Raw genomic sequence first — 21,136 nt, forward strand, 5'->3', positions numbered from 1 at the left:
TGAGAAGAAAGGCTTTCTTGTCATCGTATGAGTTCAGGAGCTGAGCCAATGTAAAACTGCAGGAGCTGACAACACCGCCTGATGCTTTTTTCAGGTGCTTCTGTCACTAAGAGATGCTGCACACCATCATGACCAAGTTAATTGGTTAGACCTGTCCAAGTGCCTGTGCACAGACGCTTAAGTGCAGTCATCAGCACATATAAAAATAGAGCTGGAAAGAGCTTCCTCTGGTCCACCTTTTTGGTTATGGGTGAGATCTGCTAAATCTGTGCCATTCTTGCTCAGCCTGTTCTTAAAGACCCCTGACAGTGGAAGCTCAATCATCTCCTCACTGCCTTATATTTAGAAAATCATTCCTAAATTGTAACCTGAGACTTCGGTGTTGTAATTTAAGATCATCTCTTCTTAGCCTGTGAGATATCATGGAGAATTTATTTTTCCATTCCACTGTGCAACAGCCTTGTCAGGTCTCCTGACAGTTTTTCTTAAGTTTAATAACTCAGTCTTTCAATCTTTTCTGTTATATTGTGTTTTTCTAGGGCTTTACTCATTCTGATTGCTCTGCTCTGGAAGTCTGTCCGAGTGGTTGACTTCTTGCTGAAGTACAGCACCCAAATCTGGACGTGTTATTTTAACAAAGCCTAACTAGGACTAAGTAGGCAGGAAGGACTGTTCCATACCGCTTATTGTTAAACTTCAGTTTATGCATCCTAACATGGTGTTAACCTTTTTCATATCAGTTTGGTATTGCTCCTCATGTTCATCTTGCAGCCCCCTACGCTTAAAAGCATAGGGGAGCCTGGTTAGCTTAAGAGAGCTAAGCCCTCTTGAATAGTTCCTGAACTCATCAGCTGCTCTCATTCTTTTATTATGCAGCTGGTCATTCCTACCTGTCATTAGTACTTCACACTTACTAAATAACACCACGTATTTTTCAGATTTTTTCTCAGTTTATTAAAACCATATTGATTTCTAATTCTGTCCCTAAATGTATGTGCAATATCTCCCATCTTTGCATCAGCTACAAACTTAATAAGCATATTCACTATTCCATTGTCTGAATTGTTAGTGACTGAACAGAACAAAATCCAGAAAAGACTGTTGCAGAACCTCATATGATAACTACTTTCTGTTAGTTAGGGGTTCCCTAACTAACCCAAGTTCCCTAACCCAAGTTTTCATCCATGACATCATAGTTTTGTTTAGACTGTGTCTCCTTAGCAAAGCAACAACAAATGCCTTTCTAAATCAAAATCTGCCACTCCCATATTCACCAGAAAAAACACTTCTCAAGATTAATGAACTAATCCTGTTTTAAGAACGGAGGTCACTATCACACTAATTTTCAAAGTTTAATAAATATTTGTGGCCTTTGCTACATCCCAAGTACATGTGCCTATTACTGATGCCAGTCTCTTCTCTGGCACCTAATTCTGAGATAACCCTAGGAAATAGCATCAACTATTTGAGCCTTTTCTCTCTTTCTGGTTCCTACCAGAATCTCTACAAGTATGCTCACGTACATTCACTTGAACATTTCAAACCTGTTTAAAGAAGGTAAGCAGGTCTCACCCTATAGTACTGCACAATTGATTAGAGTAGTCGTAGATGATCAACATATTCAGAACAGCAAACTCACATTTGAACACGATTCTCAAACAATGCTGCCAAATAATTAAAAACAATTATTATATTTAAGAGGCTCTTGTTCCTTTAGAGCATACCGCTGTTAAATTATTCTCCTTGAAAGTTTTGTTGAGCTTCGCTTGTACAATATTGCACAGAGAGTCTCACATTTCTTGAGGGGTTATACATGCACAGAGCTGATCTGTGATTTCATGTGTGGCCTCTATACCCTCCAGTAGGATTTATGCAGGAGTTGGCAATGTCATGAGGCTCCATGCAGGTATAAAGACCTGGCTCCCATTTCAGTGTAGGTTCAGGGATTCTGTTTATAACCCCTGGAATAATTTACTTGTGGATCTGATCTGGGGAATGATCTGTAGTCTATCACTAGGGTAGACTGTTCATTTTGTGGGAACCACATTGAGGCAGTCCAACAGAAGATTATGTTAAAGACATTCTGTAGTGAGGGCTTTTAATTTGTACACAAGTCTGGGGAAGAGCACTGAATCAAGAAAACTTAATTTTGACAGTCCTGATATATAGTCTATTTTGGTTAACCAAAAGGAACACATACATTTTCTACATTAGAGAAATTTCCATTATTTTTCTCTCAGCCATGAAAATCGATTTTGATGTGATTACACTCAGAGGCTGCTTGATGTGCTTCTGACAGTACAAAATGGATAGAAACGGTGGGTGGTGTTGAATTGAGGATACTGTGGTTAGCTGAACTCTGTCGCAAACTGAAAATGGTAAGATTAAAGCACACACCATTAATGTGTTGAGCAGGAGAGTGAGTCTTAGGAAAAATGGTGATTACGATATTTTGATGTTGAAGATTGCAAAAGATTCAAAGAGCTTCTGTTTACTGTAATCACTGACATTTGTTGGACTGGAAGGAGGTCACCAACACTCATCAGATGAAAGCAGCTCTTAATGGTAAGCAATAGGGCTATGCCTAAACATAAGTGGATATATGAAAAAAGAGGGGCCAAGGTATTTGGAACTGTACAAAACAATGAATATTTCATTCTGTTGACATTGATTACATTGGGCTCATGAGTGGCTTTGTGGACATTACTTCCCTTTTTGAGATCAGAATTTAATCCCATATTTCCATATTCCAGACAAAGTGTAATTTTTAATGAAATGCTTACTGTTATCCTACTATTGATGAAGATCCTCTTTTGCCTTGAGAATTTTCATTACTTAAAAAAAAAAACCCCAAACCCTCAGAACAAATAGAAAGAAAAGAAATGAGTAATAGATGAATGTCATAAAGCCTGAGGTTTCAAATTATATAGTCATCCAGATGTGTGAATCCTCTTCCAAAAATTTTTAGACTTAGCAAGACTGGAACTTGCTAGCTGGCTATTGAGGCATGGTGGTTGCAAGCAGTTCTGACCATGTTTTCCTCTAGCAGTATAAAGGGTCTGTTGTTATACACTTTAGTAGATACTTTGCTTATAGATAGGTAAAAATAGAAGAAATAAACATATATTTTCTACAGGTTTACAAAAACAGGTTGTTGCCCCAGTTGCATAAGAATCTTCTATCATCTGAAAGATATTTTAGCCATTTCTATGCTACATCTTGGGAGCAGAGGATTTGGAAAAGGACATTCATGAAGCTTCCCTGACTTCCTGCAGTGTCAGAAATATCACAATGACAGTTTGTCTTCTGTTACTCTTTCTGTCCAGGGTGACAACAGGTAACTATGGGTCTATTAGAAATTGTATTTTTAATCTTTATCTCACATTTTACAAGCATCAAAAATATTCTGTTTTGGTATGGATTTTAAATGTAAGAATAAGCTGGTTCTGAATTCATTCATTCTCAACAGCATTCTAATGGAGTTAAATAAAGATGCAATCAATAGTGGTATATATGTAATAAATCAGGTCCTATAGAAATGCTATAAAATGTACACAATTAAACAGCAATTTATATCCATCTTAGTTACTAGCTACTTTGAAGAATTGAAAAGAGAGTTATGGTCTGGATTGAGCAAAGCTCCAAGCATGCTTTAAGCTTACAGATCCCATTGACAGTAAAGTCTAGCACACTAATGAATGTTTTTCTGATTGAAGTCTTTAATCTCTCTGTGCAGATATACCTGTTAATTGTGCAAAAACATTCAGACATAACAGTTATGGAAGCAATATATGCACATGCAAATATTTCTCTCCACCAGCAGCAATCAGCCTTCCTTTACACTTCTCTCAATACTCAAACAGTTGTGTTTGGCCTTCTGTCTTTCATCACCTGCCCACTCCAGTTCATAGCAGGCATTTCTCAAATATTCATGAAATATACATTTAAAACTAGGGTCCCACTATGTGCAGCTTTCACTGTCTTGGAAGGGAAGTGATCAGTCCTTCTCATGGCTCATGGCAGAGGAACTAGAGTGTATTCTTTCTGTAGAGTAATAATCACATATATCTGGTCACTATAATTAGTGAAACTGAGTGCAAATATTTTTCTTTTAACATACAAAAGAAAGAGAAGTTAAGGCTTGGTTTTATTTCCCAAGCATGTCCCAGTCCTCATGCACATTTAATAGTTTTTCTAAACAGTAGGAATTACATAATCTAGATGGTTTAAAAGAACTAGTGCCCCACCCGAAGGTGCTTAAGGGCCAAATCTACCTATAGTATTGAAATAATTGGTAGTGAGGAGATTTTGAAAACTACACTGTGAGCTGAGGACCTTCTAACTTCATTTCAGCTGTGTAAAGGTTCGAGTCTGGCCTAAGGTCATCTGCATTACTTCAATGTTAATGAAGAGATATTCATAAACATCATCAGAGAGTGACACAATCCGCCTACTCTAATCTACTCTTACAATGGACGAACTGTTCGTTGGAGGTATTTATCGCTCTTCACTGATTGCAGAGGAAACCTAGACAGTTAGTTAAGGTTAGATTAAATGACAAGATTAAACTGTCCTTTGGAGAGCTAAAATTAGGAGACCAATCCCACTTCTGTGCTCTTAAAAACAAACTCAGCTTTGAATGTCTTGGTTGTTTCTGAAAATGGAATTTCATTACTTTTGAAATTGTTATTCATTCTATGCTTTTACTGTGTGAATGATGGAAAAGTATTAGACAGTAGTTATATCTTAATAAAAAGTGCTTAACAAGCAAGAAGTATTTATATAGTATCCTATTAATCTAAATTAAACTCAGTTAAGTCCTTCTGGGATACTTACATGATATATTCTATCCTTAATGTGTTCATGCTTCTCCCTTTACTGTTAGACTGAAGCATGTGTATGTATCAAGAGAAAATTATTTCCATGGGGTTTCATTTTAAAACTGGACATGCAAATTCTATTATTAGGTCAAATTTTGAAGTCCCTACTATGTATTTTCCCAGTCATCACTCCATCAAGATTGCCACAGACCACTTTTTACTTTTAATGGTTTGATCTGTGGTTACTATAAGTTTCACATCTAATTTTCCTGGTATGCAAATGTATCTCTTAATATAAAGTTTTATTTGCAATGCAATTTAGACTGCTTAGGGGTATTTTTTTTTTTTCATTTCTCTATGGCTCTGTAGATATAAATATCCTGCTTCACTGTGCAGTTTTCCCCTCTGGCTTTGTAATAACTATAATCCAGTGACATCTTTTTTTGGTTTTTTTTGTTTTTTTTTTCCCCTGGAAAACTTCCTCAATCTGTAAAGACGGGGTGAACTAACTGGTGAATTGTAGGTAATTCTTCAGCTTGGGAATTGACCAAGGAGACCTTTTATTGTAATATCTTTACATACCTTCCACTGATAGGTCCCTTGTACCAATATCAGTTTTCAGACGTTGCCAGACCTGCAAAGGTATGGTTCTTTTCAATGATCCCCTTCTGGTCATCTTCTGCTTAAGTATGGTTCTCAATAAGCAATAAGAGAAGTGAGAATGCTGTTCTCTAATTTCTTATTCACAGCTACAGCCTCCGGTTCACTGGAGCTTGGCTTTAGTTACTCTTTTGCGAAGGGAGCAGTAAGGGATGTGGAGTTTGTGAGGCCTCTTCTCAGACCTTTCCACTTTTTATATGTGCTTTTCCTACCTGTCTCACAGCATTGGCTTTTGTTCTTTCATATTATAATGGAGTTGACATAGTCAGTCTGTAATTAATGTGAGCCTTTCTCTCTCTCCTTCACCATCTCTCTAGTGACCCTAATAGCTGAGAAGTGTAAAGATGTTTTGTGTGAAAAATGGGGAGTTCAGCTCAATGTCTGCTATGTTTACGTTTCTGGAATTATATTCAAGAAATTTTACCAGAGTGGTACTCTCCTGACTGTTTTTTTCTAAAGGTGCCAGCCCATCTACCCTTTTTTTCACTTCCAAATGTTATGTTTTGTCATGTGCCACCTTACTGCTCACTGTCTTTGCTGTTGGCATGACTGCAATGCAAATACATAATGAAGAAATTCAAGCTATTGACCTGAACATGCGAAGTCCCTGAATATCTTGCCTTAATGCCACATCTCCATTTTGACTTTCCATGTAACTTTTATTCCCTATCGTTCACTTAATATTTTCACTTCAATGATCCCTTTGTCTCCTTTACCTCTCTGATTGCCTCTTCACGTTTTATTCATTTACTCTCTTGGTGTTTCTTCCAATCCTCTTTTAAAATACACTTCTCTGAACTGTCCTCCTGATTTTCCCACATAGTTACTAATTCCCATAACAGTGATCTAGTATGCCTGACACAGCAGGATTGGATGTGGTGAAAAGCCAACATAGGAGCCACTAGCCTTCTCCTTGCCTCACTTAGTGAGCCTGTGTCATGTCCTTCAATGTCACAGTGTGAGGGAGAATGACTATTACTACCTTAATTTAGACTAGCCCATTGGCTATTCTCATTCATGCTATGGACAGAAGTAGGTAAGGAAAGATTAAAGTTTACACTGAGATTATAAAGGCCTGGCAGTTAGGCGCTGAGCCTCCATCCAGCTTCCCTGTTGTCTCGCTGGAGAGCACACGTGACCCAAACAGAAACAGAATAGAGAAAACTCATGGTACAAAATAGAAAACCCAGACCATGTGTTAGCCGCCATGGAGGAGGTATTTGGGATAAGATATGTTTTATTCAATGTTTTAAAACACTGCATACATTCGTGGCTCTATTTGTGAATCCATTTTCATGCTGGATTTTCATTCATTTTTTTAAAAACTATTATTCTGGGCCAAATTCCAGAGTCCTGACTTGAAGTCAATGAGAGGTTAATTTGAGCACAGACCAAATAAAAATTGAGAAGGTGTTTATCTTTTGGCACAGTGATAGTACCTTGCCTGGAATTCTGACCTTGCAATGTCTAAGATATACAGCCCTGAAATAGCATCCAAGAGGAGATTTGGTCAGGGCACAACTGAAAGCAGATGGCATATATAACAGAAATCACTGAAAACTAAAAGCCCTGCTGAGAGCGATAGATGACATTCTGAAGGAAATCTGCCTTTGACACATTGTACTATCATTTTAAAAATTTAAGATCTCTTTTATGAATTGGAAAAAAACACAATCCAGGTCCTGTCTGCATTTGCACTGCAGAGCAAAGCAGGACATATGCTGCCAGCTCCTGTAAATAATACACCTCCTCATACATTGACCTCATTCCATTACAGTTGCAGGAAGCGGGGAGAGCAGTTCCTGTCCACTTCCCAAGCTGGGAGACTGGTGTTTGGAAAAGAGGGTCCACTGATGACAAATGAAGAGGAAGAATGTGGTGTCCAAAAGGTGTGTTTGTGGCTCCTTCCATTGGCTCTAAGGGTTAGACCAACTGCTGAGCCTGATATGTGGTCTAGCCAACGGGACACTGTCTGCCTTTTTTCCTTTGCAGGTAGCAGATTTTCCCTTCCCCAGCAGTGTAAGAATTAAATATCACTCAGCCTTGACTACTCCTACAAACTACATACAGGGATGAGAAACCTGGTCTTGTCTTTGACAATCCTAAACAAAGTCACTCAGCTTTTTTTTTTTTTTTTCCTGTTCATATAGTAATGCAAAAGCATGTTTTAATCTTGATTTCACAATTATGCCTGTAACCTAGGTAAATGAACATATTTAAGTGATGTACAGTATGCTATGATGTTTTTTGCGAAACAGATCATATTTATGAATGCATTTCTGTAAGCAGAAAAAATTCACAGAGGGTTTGTAAAATGTTAGTTATTCAAATGTAAATATTAAGCTATGATATCCGCATGAAGCTAATCAATCCAAGCATTCTGTCAAAGCCCACATGACAGGCTCGCTCATCCTTGACAGCCTAATTGACATTATTAATCTCATGAGAAGAGTAACGTTCACAATAATCTACAGTAGATACAAATGCAAAGAATTTATATATACCAGCTACCTTTCACTGAGATGTTTCAGAAATAAAGTTTAGCCTGTGTAACAATGTTTTTCATAATCTTATATTTTATGGGCCGCCAGCAGTGACATGTACTGTGTCTTCATCCTGCAAAGCAGTAGTCTTGTGGAAAAAAAGGGATCGGAAACTAATTAAAACTTCTATCATAATGCATATGCCCAAGAGGCTTGAGTTGAAGTTGCAGCCTTAACTGTGACGTTTCCTAACTTTGGAAGATCTGACTTTGCCACCTTAGTAAAGCTCTTTTCTCATTGGTTTATTGAACATCCATATTTGGATGGATCCATTCATCATTTGTAGACCAAATACGCAACAAATCTCCGCATTCTATTTTGAAATTCAGTTTAAGATAGTAAAAGATGTTGAAATGCCACTCTAAAGTGACACTTTTTAAGAGCTAACACTGCCTTGTACATGTTGTGGTGTATTTGTCCTTGCCGGACAGTGACAGAGCATAGGATCTGTATGAGTGGTAACAGAGCAGAACAGAGTCAAGTACAGCTTTGACCTTTCCTGAAGATGGCTTCTCAGTGGTGAGAAGCTTTCTGTTTTTATGTAATTCATCATGTAATTGTAAGAATAGATGTTTTTAGGGTATTTTGCATTGGCTTGTGAAGAAATTAACTTTTTTCCCAACTGGAATCTGTATCACATGTATCATGTATTTCATATCTGATCAAGTTAAAATGTTGGCTTGGGTAAAGAGGATCCCAGCAATTACTGAAAAACCCCCAGCTGGTGCATAGCTGTGCAGCAGCAATGCCTGGGGTTGCAGTCCTGTGAGCAAAAGTGATTAAAAGCTCGCCTCTAGCCTTGTATTCCCACCTGTACTGGCACCAGTGTTCGTCTGATACCACAGTGAGATGGGTCAGAGAGTGACACTAGTAGAAAACTGACCCAGCAAAAAAAGTTTTCTACTAGTTCAGCTCCCTGAACCAGCTCAGCACAGGATCAGACAGGCATCAGGGCTGATGGAAAGGACCAGGAAACTCCAAGCTGGGAATAAGGGGTGACTGAAGAAGCATCAGCTTATTTTGGCTAATGTTGTTATGACATTGCATCTCGGCTTGTTAAGAAAAATGGACATCAGCTTTCTGTTTGCAGCAGCAAAGGGCTTTCTGGGGCCCCAGGAGAAGCACCACATCAGAGTCCTTTTCCTCTATAGGCCAGAGCAAAATGCCAAGTTTGGGTATGACGGGGTGGGGGGGTGGGGAAAGGATATCTGTTCTTCTAAATATCTTTTTCTAGATGCAATGTATGTGCTGGAAAACAAATCATCATCAGTTTTGAGGAGGATCACTGCATCAGTGATCACTAGGACTTTCTGTGTGCAGAAACCCTGCCCAGAGGGCTGCCAGCTAGCGTGGGCACTCAGCACAGACCCGGCTTCAGGGGCGCCGGCTTCACAAAAACGCTGACTGTGTCACGGGTGTCTCCTTGCCTCCCTCACCAGCCAGAAAAAGGGGAGGCACAGCCCTATTAATTACAAGGGACCTACTGGAAGACTACAGAAAGACCTAAAAAGTTATAAACTTGGTCTTCCTAATTAAAAGATTTTACAGCGTTTATAGAACTGCAAGCAAATATGGCTGGCAACAAAACCTTCCTTCTAAGAGGGAGTGTTGGAAGGCCATTATATTTCACTCACTCTCTCATTTAAAACTTTTCCATTCCTATTTTGATTTCCTCACTCCTTCTTTTTCCCTTTCTCCTGCCATCTCTCAAAAAGACAGAATAAACATCCAGCCTTAATGATGACTTAGAACACTCAAATAGACTGCACAAAGTTAGGAAAATATAACCTTCTGTCACATTAATTTTAATTATTGGCCACAGAAATATTCGTTTTCACCAAAGAGCTTTGACTTATGAAAAATAAATGAAGACATTTTTAATTGCAAACAGAAATACATCTGTATTGGGTTGGTTTCAATTTCAATTGGTTTCAATTAGCTATCACTACTATTTTTATTTAATAGTACATTCTCACATTGTTAAGTATTATTTCCTGTACTTCTGAGGAGCTTGTAAGTTCAGTTGTTGTATATATATCGAGTAGAAAGATATATCTGTGTTGGTTTCAACTGGGCCCTTTTTCCTTATGCATGCTTACACAAGGTGCATAGCAATGGTTATTTTTTTTTTCATTACCAAACAGCTGCATTTGCGTTCATTTGGTTGCAAAGCTGTTGACTTTTGAAATTACTTTATTAATTGAAAAAGTTGTAAATATTGGTAATATCTCCTCCTACTGTAATTGCTAGCACATTTTTATCCACATTCCCCTTATGTTTGTTGAATATCAAACCTGTTCAGCTACTTCAATGAGAGGAAGATACGCTAAAGAGGGAATAAGATGATAAACCAGTATTAGTTAGCCTCATCTAATCCTTGGATCTCAAACGCTGATAGAAATATTAATGAACTGAGACCCTGATGATGTTTTCAGATAGGACTGCTTTACTCACATGGGGACACTCAGATCTGGAGAAGTTGCACCATAACTCTGATTTATACAGGCTTCATCTGAGAAATCCAATCTGCATCCTATTACTGTGACTGAACTAAAATAATACACAAGGAACTTGTTTCTTAACCATGTTCTTTAATTCTTTTATCTGTAGGTGCATTTTACACCAACACTGACCTTTAAACTCTTTTTTTTCTGTTTGGAAAAAAAAAGATAGTCCTGATGCATAAGGCACGTTTTTTTATTTAGTGGAAGAAACATATCTGAAATCCTGAATAAAATACAGACCCCCATTCTGCAAGCCTTCAATTCTTACTTGGAGCTCTGCTTGGAGGGCTTGCAGGATCGGTTCAGAGAATATGTGAGGAAGATAAGAAGAAAAAAAAGGGGAGAGAAAAAGAGAGAGATTGAAAGGGATTTTGTGGAGACAGAGATATATTAAACCAGACTATGCTTTCTATTTTCAGTAGTCTAAGGGAAGTTCAGCTCTGACTTCAGAAAAAGGATTCAAAAGAAAACATGCAGCCAGGATTAGTGTTTGCTAGCACGCTTCACTATTAAATTCAGTTAATGTGCTGTTTCAAAAGTCAGCTCAGAGAGAACTTTCTAGAATAAAAGAACATGCCTTGTTTCTGCCTCTCTCCCTCTCCCTTGTCTTTCACACAAATACATACCAGCACATTCACAGAGCCCAATAGATTTCACAGTGGCTAGATGAGATTCGAAGTTAACAACAAAACCTTTTGGTCAACCTAAAGAGTATGTTTTCTCTTAAACATAACTAAGCTGACTAGTAACCTGTGAAAACCCACACTTCTTTGTAAAGCAAAAAAAGAAACAAAACAAACAGTCTTTATAAATAAATTAAAATTCTAACTAAAAAGCTAATTATAAGGGTATTTGTTTTGTTTGAGGTAAGGCACATCTATTATCATAAAGATAATTAACTCAGTCTGACAGATCTAATAAAAGGACAAGTTTAGCATTGGCTTAGCCAGAAGCCCAAGGCAAGCAATTTTTATAATTACTAGTTATTGTAACTGGGCTCAGAGAAAATGGTCTGTGATATTTAAACAGTAATGTTAATTTGCATTTAGACCCATTTTTTTCCTCTTTCCCAGGCAAGATCTATTTAGCTGGAATGAGTAAAAGAAACTTGAATAACTTAAAAAAAAATAAGAATGGCTCTGTCCTTACAGAAAAACTTGGTCTCTTTATGCCTGGATAATTAATATCCTCACAAGGTAAGTGCTCTGGTAATCACAAAACAATTAAACAGCTTAACACAGTTTTAACACACAGAAAATGTTGAGTTTTAAGCCTGAAATGATGTCTGCATTTATCTGGGGCAACTGTATCCATTAATGCACAGACCTGCTACGTGTACCTCCACTGCCCATGCCCTCAACATGCCCCTGATGTTGAGCAGGTGAAGAAAGGGCTGGAGATGGGGGATGAAAGCGCTCGGCTGCTCTAAGGAAGTGGTTCCCATTCACAAAGAGAAAGGGAACAAAATAATGTTCAGGAATATATGCATAAGAAGTAAATTGCTCCTGCTGGCATGGTGTAGTAGCCCTTTAACTAATGCTTACCTCGACATTTTGCAGCACATTCTCTGCAAGAAAAACAAATCAACATTTAAAAAGGAGAAAGTTATTTTTTAACTGCTTCTGTAATGAAGGTTTTAGAAATAAGTAATAACTAGAGTGAGAAAATACATTGGTGATATACTACACACCAAAAAAAGCACTTAAAGTACTTGCCATTCAAGTATGAATTTCATTATGTGCTGCATGAAGATAATGTTAACCCAACGCACTTTGCCAATGTAGGACCAGATCTGGGCAGCACTTTAAGGTCATATAGGCCTAAGCTCCCCGGTTTTGGAAGTGCTGTGGGGCTGATACAGAGATGCTGTAAGCTGCCCTAAATCCTTTGAAGACAGCTAAAGACCTACAGTACTGCATGAGTTTCCCATGAAAAATAGAGCAAAGGGAGCATGAAGTCCTTGTTCACAAGATGGTGGAAAAGACAGATCTGAGGAATTCATGAATCAAGGGACCGGATGAATGCATGTTGGAGCACAGAAACAAGCAGCCTTGTTTTCTGCCTTGCTTGCTGCCCTCCCTCAGTCCTGGCCTGACAGCAAGAGCTATAGCCCAGATGCATACTCAGGCTGCAGAATTAGGGTGCACTTCCCCATCCAGCAGTTCACAGCCTTTTTTATGGCAGGATATTTTTAAGCCAGTTGTCCAGTTTTGGGCCCCAAGATTTTGTGTTAATTTTTATCCATTCCATATTATATGAAGCATTTTATTTTGTCATCAGCCCTGCTAACTTTACTGTTTTTTTTCTTTTTTAGTCACCTCTGGTGGGGTTGGCAACTGACTATTCCCACTGCACGCTGTCCATGTAATGGTATGGGTGGAGGTATAGCTCTTTTTCTGCCTGGTGGTCTGCGACTGAAGACACTGCTCTAGCTTTTTGTGCTTCACACTTAATGGGTTTGATGTGTTTTTAAACAGCTTGGTCAAGGTATTTTTTTAATGGAAGGCTAAATTTAGGACCATAAATGCCTATTTGAACTCTGAAATTAGCATACGCTCTATCTTATGTTTGGCTATTGGCTGTATATTAATAATTCAGTTTTTGTCCTCAATAAAATGTACTTTTTCACTAGATGAGAAAAACGAGATTTTTATCTATTTTCACTGAAGATTTTGATGATTTTAAAAAATTTATTTTTTCAGCCTTCTCATACTTTAAGGATTTATAAATTTATTTATTCAGAAGGTCCCCTGCCTGCTAAAATCCCAATGTGACTTTGCGTATCTGAGTAGTCCTACCAACATCATAAAGATTACTCACCATCTCAGTAGCTATATGAGTGTTTCGCTGGAGGAGAGCTCAAGGATCTGATCCTTGAAGATAACAAGCACTGCCTGGGCTACTGACTGGAAGGATTTACTCCTTTTCAGAGTCATGGCCCAAGAAGACCAGCAAATATTCATCTCCAGCTAATGTGGAGGAGGGAAGGTTCAAGGCTGAGGATTGTTTCTACTAACTGTAACCTAAGATGTAATCTTGGAGCCCCTGAATGCTTGTAGGCATCAGTCCCAGAAGAATGTTACCACCTCTCTTAGCAGAAACAGGCAGACAAAACTTTGCTTTTTGGTCTGTATTTATGGCCTGTGAAGCCAGAAGACAGGCAGAATATTGTTTGGGATTTTGAAATTTAGGCTGGAAAAAAAGCCGCCGCCTTCTGAATTGTTGTATGCATAAAAAAACAACAGCATGATACTTTGCAGTTCTCATCTGCCCTGAGCTTTGGAAAATGTTAAGCTCATTTCTCTAGAACCCTAGGATTTTATTCATAGTGCTGTACTGCTAAACTCTACCGCCATTTCTGGGTGCCTCTAACAGTTTTCTTGGTGGAGGAAATTGTTGGTGGTAATTCTACAGCTTCCATTTGCTTCTATAAGTTAAAAAAAAAAATGTTGAGGGCAATTCTCAACGTATTTTAAGAATTTAAAGTGGGTCAGGTTTTGGCCTACATGGATTGATGGATCCCTTTAAATAGGCTTTAGCTATGTTATTAATCACAGTAGCAGACAAAAAATACATTGTTTCCTTGCTGAGAATAGCATGTTTTCCTTTGCTTATGAATTGATCCCTGAAAGGTTCCTCCCGGGAATACGGTTGCTCTTTCTTCCTTTCCTTCTTTCTTTCCTTTTAAGGCAAAATGGCTTTAAACTACAGATGTGCTAATCTGTAGGAGACTCCAGAACTCATTGATCTGTGGGCAGTGTAGGTATTAATCTACCTGGGTTGGGAGAATAAAAGAATGAAGAATTAATTAAATAGCCTTGAGGTTATTTTTCAAAACAGCATTGTAAACAGTGATGGGCAAACCTGAAAAGGTTTTTATACTGGGTTCAGTTCAGATGAACTCCCTAAATTTCATAGACTGATCTGATCATTGGAAGCATACATAAGAGGGAAAAATACTTTGAGGCAATATTTTAAGTTAGACCAATCAGCCCAGTGGGAAAAAATGAGAAAATGTTTAGAGAATACATTTTAATCTTGGGCCTGAGAGTCAATACTCATTTTAAATACATTTAAATTAATCTATAAGAGAAATCATGGGTGTTTAGACAGTTTTCAAAATATTATTCAAGGGCAAATGCAGAATCTATTATCACATTTTATTGCTTCCAAAATGACTTGATGTTTTGTAAAATTAGTAACAATTTCGACACAATACAGGGGTTATTTTTATTCTTCTCATAGCTTTTATTTCTTGTTGCTCCCACTGAATGAAAAGACCTTCCTAAACTGACATGCAAGATGATACTGCCAAATCCCTCAGGATCATTTCTTCTGTGACACCAATGAAATAAAAGTGAGACATGTCCGAATGTAGATTTTGTACATCAGCCCCCATGATACTGCATAAATTCACCTATAAACTGTATACGTTCATGTATCTCCCCCTCCCAGCTCTTTGTTCTTTGCTTATTGTATATTCTGTTAATGCAGTAAACTGCTGGATGATGCAGACTTATTCTACTAGGCTTTAAGCCGAGCAAGAGCAGTGTAAAACCATACTACAATGCAGAGCTCCATTTAATTTATGTTGCCTCTAACCGAGCCTGGCACTATGTTAACTGCACCTATGTCTATTCCATTGCTTCTGATCATGTCAAAGGGCAGGAAGGACCAAGAGGATGCACAAAGATTTGTCTTTTCCAGCATTTCATGGAGACATAAACTCAGGTTTAAAGCTGTTTTGGGCTGCATATTATTGTACTATCAAACAATGGAGCTCCTTCCTGGATAGGACCTCTGGATGTGATGGCACCAGAAATAATGTGACATTACTTGAGTAAATGGGTGGATAAAACAATTGCAATGATTTCTATCAGGTTTTAAAGATGGCCTGTACTTATTCTCTTATGCAGTTTCTGCTGCAGCTTGGCAATGATCTAGCTCTAACATTAATAGATCCCTCTTAGATCTAACAGCCAGATGGTCAGCAGTTGTGAACTACTTACTGAACCGCTCTTGAAGTTATGCCAAGATATTTGTATACGCATATTTTTTCTGCAAGCCAGTGTTATAAGGTCACAGGAAGAACAAGGTCAGAAGTGATTCATCTCATGTTTTTGGGGATGTGTTTTGGCTTGACTGGCCGCACACAGTGGATGAGCTGCAAACATAAGAGGCAGAGATAATAGTTCATAACAAGTCAGTTATTAATTGAATTTTTGAATCTTCCTATGTTTGCAAATTGTCCGTGAACAGATCCTGATTTTCCTGAATGCATTTGTTACTCGGAGTTATTTGCTGACACAGGAAACAGAAGCCACAGAAATGCTGGCTGGGGATTACCCTGCTTCCTTAAAGGTTGAGCAGAATAGCCATCAACTAGGCACTTACCATGAGGGCTGGTGAAAGAAAAATGGAGCGTAAAGTCAAAATATGTGAAGCTGAGAGACAGCGATAACCATCTCTAAAGGGTTTGCAGCCTCTTGACCTCAGCAATATTACCAGCTGTATGCCATAACTTGATCTTTGGCATTAAACACTCTGCTGAGTAGGTGTTTGCTTTGTTACCATCTTCCTGGCCTTTTTTTTTTTTCCAGTTGCTTTAACCCTTGGGCTGCTGTGATTCTCCTCCTTCACCTCTTCCTCTTGACACATCCTCCCAACTCTTAAGGTAAGTTTTGGTTACAAAACCCCCTGAAACAATGCTCAGAGCTCCTTCCCAGACATTTTATGAGTAATTTGAAGATAAAAATACACTCACAATTGTATTTGTTCAACCATTTTGATCAAGTCTTTTCAACCACGCTATAATTTTTTCCTGCCTCTGCTGCTATTATCTGGAAACATGCATATGTATAGTCATGCCCTGACGCACTTACAGTCAGAAGACAGAGGAGGATAGAAGTCAATAGGAAACATAATTTCTGTCATTCCTTTTTGACATTACTGTGTTTCGTCCCAGAACTTCAAGCCTTTGCCTTAAACCTGGATGGCCTCGGATGCCTTTTGGGGTCAGTTTGCTAAATACCTGCAATGATGCCTCTAATTCAGTGGAACATACAGAACAGTGCTACTCTCTGGCAGTCTCTGCCCATTAGAGACTTACCATTGCCATAGCTACAAATTCAACACTCACTCTCAAGTTTTATTTCCAACTTCTTTTATTAATATCTGAGAACACAGTCAAAATTTCCAACCCCCTTTCCCCTTTTTTTATGTTGAACTGGAAATTGTTTTGAGCATCTCCATTTTCAGCACATATTCCTGGCGTGGCATAAAATTAATGAATAGCCTATTTGTGAGAAGTGTAGGCAGAAGGAACATGATTGCGAGCAAATTTGCCTAGGAATTGAAGCAAGCATTCACTGAGAGTATTTTGCAGTATGCAGTCACACTAGCTAGTCCTTAACTGGTGCGACTAAGTGTCTTTAGTTAAATGCAATATCTAAGTAACTGAGCAGTACAATGCACGTTGCAGTTTTGCGCTTACCATAGTACTTCCACATGTGTGCAGAGGGTCTGTGTGAAAAGCAGTTCACAGGTGTAATGCAGGGTGGTGTAACAGGTGCACGAAACTTCTGAAATCTCTTGCCCCTGTTCTTCTCCCTGTCTTCAGCAAAAATCCTATAAAAGAGGGGATACAGTTGTGGGAGTTTCTTGTTCGCTTGCATTTTTACAAAGGATTTAGGGGTTATAATGGGTGACAAGAATAATACAAGTCAATGTTGTTATATTACGTGAATGAAAGAGTATCACACCAAGATATCATCACAGAATGGTTGAATTTTGAGCTCAGAAAAGATCTTTTCAGTAGGGCTGGTTCTTAGGTTGGGTCTGGGGTTTGCACAGTGAAAGCATAATCCCACTTCCTTACTTCAATCACAGTGACACTGCCTTGAAGCAACTACTGCCTCCTGGTCACTTCCAGCTGGTTGTTGAGACTGAGCAGAAAAGGCCAGGAAAACCAGACATGCCTGGGTGTTGGTCTCTTCTCCCAAGCAAATTGTGACAGGACGAGAGGAAATGGCCTCAAGTTGTGTCACAGGAGGTTTAGACTGGGTATTAGGAAAAACTTCTTTACTGAAAGAGTGGTCAGGCATTGGAACAGGCTGCCCAGAGAGGTGGTAGAGTCACCATCCCTGGAGGTGTTCAAAAAATGTGTAGATGCAGCACTTCGGGATATGGTTTAGGAGGCGTGGTGGTTTGATGGTTGGACTTGATCTTAGACATCTTTTCCGACCTTAATGATTCTATGATTCTATGTACTTATACCCCCTCTAGCAAGCCTTCAGCACTTTTCCAGTTCTCAGTGTGAGGTCTGTGGTATGTTGCTATTTAATGCTTGATACTAATTAAGACAAAGGTTTTTCCCTTTTCTTTTGTCTGACATTGAGTCCACCATGGTGAAGAGATCTGGAAAAGGTCATTGAAGCAATGGAAATGAGTTCCTGTGCTTAAGGGAGTGTGTGGTAGTAACTATAGGCAGTATACTGTAGCTAACTGCCTTTGCTTTTTTTATGCTTTTGAAAGAGAGCTAGACTCATCCTCATGCCAGCTACTAATGTTCTCTGAAGGCAGAGCCAGTGGAGTGAGACATGCTGCTCCCATGCTTCAAGTTATCTTATCAGCTTCCACTACTGATGCCTGGGATGCAAGGGAATTTCTAGCATAAACCTTAAGCACTCCCACAAACCACCGAGTCAGCTTAAATGCAGAAATTATTAAGCTTCTTAATTTAGGCACTTTATTTCTTAAGCCTGAATCTCTCTCCATAAAGTGTGGGAGAGAAGTCAAACATTTATTAGAATAGTCACTTATCTGAATGAGTTCAGCTTCACTGTAAATAACTTTTCTCCTTTCTCATGAATGTTTGCCCACCCTCTGGTCTCCTCAGCTTTGGAAAAACTTTCCTGAAATTTGAAATTTTAGGAAAGATAAAAGAATGTGTGCTTATGAAAAACGTCTGGCTTTCTGGTAAAATATATATCTTTCATGAACACAGGCAGATGATCCCACAGTTGATTTACCTTGCAGGACTCTTGTGCCCTAACTCAGCAAGTGTGACACTGGGCTACCCTACATCACCTGAGCGTGCTGGGCAAAACACTATCCATGAAATATTTGGAATAGTATCAGGGAATATGGTGTTGCTGTCTGAAACTGGTATAGATGGCATCAAAGTATTATAACTGTGAATATTAAAAAAGAAAGACATTACATTTGTCACAATAAAAATGTCTCTGCCACCTTCTGGTCTCCTTCCTTGAGTTTATGCTCACATGTAGTACTGCATGTTAAACTTCCAGCAGCTCTGTGCACATGTTCTGCTGCTTAGGCCTAGTACAAGGTTTTGTTTGCCTTGCTCTTTCACCTTATCTTTTACTGATTCCTTTATTTCTTATTTGTTGCACTTATTGTTCATCATTTAATCCTTACCTGCTTAGATAGTCATCTGACCTAGTTTTATGATATGGATTAAAGTAAATCCTATAATGTAAGTATTCTTGCTTTTCTGTATTCCGCCCATCATCTGTGTTTTGCTGGGATTTTGGTTACTGGGGCTGGCTTTGGTTAAGGGAGCTTCTGTGTCTCTGAGACTTACCCCCTAAGTGACTGGGATCATGCTGTAAGCAGCTTTGTCCTCAGAGTTCTCGCATACCCATTATCTCATTGCTTCAAAAGCAGACTTAATTCTTCAACCTCTGAAGACATCTTTGTCTTTAATTATTCAGTCAGAAACTCCCACTGAAGTGAATGGGGGGGAGGATGGGGGGAGGTCCCTCTATATTTTAAATCAGAAATGCCTGTTTTGTAGATAGCTTTCCAGTTTTGCAGTGTTAACTCAGTGGATAAATAAGTACTTTGGGTGGGAATGAAGAAATCTCTTAACATTCTTGGGTTAAAAAGCCAGCAGAGATTTGTTCTGGTGCTGTAAATCCCTCTGCCAGGTTAGCAGGGCTGGCAATGGGTAAGAACATTAATAAATAAAAACAAACATGAATATCAAGGAAGAGAATTGATTCTTCCTTCTCTTTTCCAGTCTGTGCTGATTCCTCCAAATTAGAGCTGAAGGAAATCAACACAGAGTTGTGTTAATGTCCCAGCCCTAGAAAAGATGTTGGATTGTAGGGTGCTTTGGGTCAGCCTTTCATCTGTGTTGTTCTTTGTTTATGAAGCTCACAGCTTACTTTTGCTTGACATTGATAATCAAGTACTACATATGATGCTGACTGCTCAGTGCTGTGGCTGATTTTCCTGCCTTGTCTTGCCCCAAGACTTGTTCACTGATCCATACACTCCTGTGTAGGAATGCACCTGGATTTCATCTCTCATTTTCACACTTGCATAGTTTTTCCTTTTGGTTGATAATGGCTGTTATAATTGCTATGTGACATACAGTCTGAGAGGTCTATCCCGGTGTGAAAGTTCATACACATCACATTTTCAGGTATGAATTCCTATTTCTGCTAAGCAAGGGCATAGTAGTGGGGTTTAACTATTGTTACTACAGAGTTTAAACAAAACCCACTGAGCAGGAGTTCTTAATTTAAAAGAAGTCTAAATCCACATCTTTATGGAAACAGCTAGCTGAAACTATAGAAACCTCTGCCCAAAGCACAACTGTGACCCATGCAGCTAAAGAGATTTTTTTCACGTCTCCAATTAACAATCAAAAAGTTTGGGGAACTGAGAATGGTAACTGTATATGTCTTTACAAGCAAAGGAAACAACAAAGCCAGGGACTATTTACATATAACTGGTACAACCAATGGCAGCTTGAAACAGGTAATGGCTAAAAGGAAAGACCTGCTCAATAAAGTCCTGTCTGAAAGTAGAGCCATAATCAAATAAATTACTCATGGGTGCTTAAAATCTACTGTGTTCAGAGAAAGGACTTTGCAGACTCTCTGCAGCTAAGATCATCTTAAAAAAAGACCCAACAACATCTTGCTCCTTCATCTATTTCTTCTCTAGTGGAAATTGTATACTGCTAAATGTAAAAATTTGATATCTGCCGGGGTCATTAACAGGATAGATACTTCATGTATACATCACTGTTACTAGTCACAAAATGATCACGAGACTTCAAGATTTGGTGCCCTTTTTTACAGTCACAGACATTGGAAACATGAAAACCTCAGTTTCTACTAGAAAACTCAATATATTTCTAACCTTAGCAGTTCTAGAAGTAATCCTGGAAAGCAATGATATAAGGGTAGTTTGAAAATCTGGGATCCAGAAAATATGGAAAGGAAAGCACCCATCCTTTTTTTTTATTCCTCCCTCAAAAGCTTCAAACGTTCGATTTATTAATCCTTCCTGTTTTGGGAACCACTTTGTGACATCAATCATTACTTGTTGTTTCTTTACTTCAGAATTCAATACTTGTCTATTGATTGTTTAATCACTGTGTATTTTTGACGGTCAGAGGGACATTTGCAGTACAAGATGTAGGGGTGTGGCTTTGTAAAGCTTACTAAAGCTAGCGGAGGTTGTGTGTTTCACATACACTGCACTGAAAACGTGCACTCAAATGTTCTTTCTGTGCATGTCTGCTCCTCTTGGACTCCCCAAAATTGCATGGTGCATGCCTGCCTGAACTGTG

The 21,136-nt window shown here is 38.7% G+C and overlaps 1 long non-coding RNA gene across 1 annotated transcript in view; it reads left to right on the forward strand.

Annotated features, from left to right (window-relative positions):
* The first annotated feature begins 16,147 nt into the window (after positions 1-16,147).
* Positions 16,148-21,136, forward strand: part of LOC142056955 (uncharacterized) — a 38,484-nt gene continuing 33,495 nt past the window's right edge. The window contains exon 1 of the long non-coding RNA XR_012660493.1: positions 16,148-16,201. This is a non-coding gene — a long non-coding RNA (uncharacterized LOC142056955). The remainder of the gene's footprint in view (positions 16,202-21,136) is intronic.

Source organism: Phalacrocorax aristotelis, chromosome 4, assembly GCF_949628215.1.
Source record: "Phalacrocorax aristotelis chromosome 4, bGulAri2.1, whole genome shotgun sequence".
Taxonomy (NCBI): Eukaryota; Metazoa; Chordata; class Aves; order Suliformes; family Phalacrocoracidae; genus Phalacrocorax; species Phalacrocorax aristotelis.